We start from the raw sequence: 1,870 nt of genomic DNA on the forward strand, positions 1-1,870 counted from the left end.
ACTAACTCAAGCCAGGAAACAGTTTGCACCTGTATAAAATTCAAGACTGAACCAGCACTACTGGTTTATGTATATTTGCAGAATTGTTAAAAATATTTATAAAAACATTGAAATTAATTTCTACTTTTCCCCATGTGATTAAATAAGTGTCTATTTCTGACACACATTCAGCACTGTGTGAAAAAGGAGATGCTGCTGAAGTGCTTGGATACAGAGATGATGAGAGGAAGTGTTTATGAAAGTAGAAACATCTAACAGCAGACCACAATGCCTCAGTGTAAGAAAAGTGAGACTGACCGTGAATTTGCAAATGTTAAGCAGCAATGTGTCTGATTTCAGGGTTTCTTTTCTGGCTTTAATTTTTGCTGCATTATATTCTGAAGTAATTCTTAATTTTTGTCCTGTGACAATTACTGCTATTCTCAAATATCTATATTGATATTTGATAATATGCCTTGAACTGATGCCTTGAATAAATTTTAAAATATTTATTATCTTGAATTTATTAGCTTGAATTATCTGTATCTTTTCACTTTCTATGGTTAATGATCATTAATTCTCTCATATGTTTCTTTTTTCCACTAAATAAAATACACACAGATAACTGCCTGCAACTGAGAATTCTACATCATGTGCCTCAGCCACAATACGTTCCCTGGTCTGTACATTAGTTATCTGAAGTTTACTTGGATTGTGGGGGCCAACCTGCATCCTACTTGATGTGTAGTTGTCTACATCCTTATGTGTACTGCCAGTCTGAAAGGAAACTTTTAATCGTTTTGTGATGGTGAACCACCATAACTAAATATACAATATTTATCTTTATGACCAATGACTTTAGCTACAGCAGCTAGAGATGTACTGTTGTGCACAATATCTGTTTCACCAAAAAAAAAAAAAAGTGTTTTTGATGTGGACCACAGTTGCTTGTTCTTCTGATTTGGTGGAATGTGCAGAAGTCAGAAAATGTGAATGTTGCGAATGTTTTTCAGTCTTTTGTTTTCAAAATGTAAATCACACTGGGTAAGAGGGTCTTCTGTGTAATATACACTTAAAGTTATTAAATGCTGCTGCAGGAGTTTGACAATTCATCACATAGAAAATAAGCATCTTTCCTCAGATGTCACAGTTTCTAAAACCAATATTATTCTTCTGCAACTTGTTACATTATGCAAATTACTGTGGAATTACAGTGGAAATACAATTTAATACTGGCATGACTAAATCTTTTACCAATTAAATACACATGAAGTAAACTGGTTTCTGAAAGTAGATCTACTTTGTCCAGGTCATTTCAATATGATTGTGTCAGAAATGTGGGTAAACATTTTTGTCTGATGTGTGGAAATTTAGAAAAAGCAGTCACAGATGCTGCTATCTTGAGAAACCAAACTTCAATGCTTCAAGGCAACGCTATAGATTCATATGGCATCTCCATTCAAGCTTGTATTTGCATAGACCTGAGAATAAAAAGACACTGATCTCAGAGAGTAAACTGGTTGCCTGCAACATAAAGCATTTATTATGTAAGCCAGTGCCTGATACCAGGCATGAGAGTGAGTTGAAATGGTGGTAGTAGCAAGAGTGGGGTCATGTTGGTTGGGGTATGAAACTTACACAGAAAGTTTGTTCATCAGGATGAACGCTGTGAAGAGATTTCACCTAGTTGCAGATGCATAAGAAAGGTAAGAAAAAGAATTGATTTTGAATGAAATTTTCCATGATCATGCCCAGAAAACTGTCACAGCAGTAGCTTATTCTGTGACGTATGCTTTTTAAACCGTGGCAGTAATCATTTGGTCTCATTTCAAGAATCCTTCCTAAATACGTGACCTAATTTGCCCACTAAAGTGGAGCTGAACAATATTTC

At 35.0% G+C, this 1,870-nt stretch overlaps 1 long non-coding RNA gene across 1 annotated transcript; it reads right to left on the reverse strand.

Moving 5' to 3' along the window:
* Window positions 1-220: 220 nt before the first annotated feature.
* On the reverse strand, window positions 221-1,664 carry LOC145657661 (uncharacterized). The gene is made up of 2 exons (XR_014123536.1): window positions 1,618-1,664; window positions 221-1,460 (listed from the first exon to the last, which is right to left on the reverse strand). It is a non-coding gene; the product is annotated as an uncharacterized LOC145657661 (long non-coding RNA).
* Window positions 1,665-1,870: the final 206 nt, after the last annotated feature.

Source organism: Electrophorus electricus, chromosome 4 (assembly GCF_041902795.1).
Source record: "Electrophorus electricus isolate QZ-2024a chromosome 4, ASM4190279v1, whole genome shotgun sequence".
In the NCBI taxonomy this organism is placed as follows: domain Eukaryota; kingdom Metazoa; phylum Chordata; class Actinopteri; order Gymnotiformes; family Gymnotidae; genus Electrophorus; species Electrophorus electricus.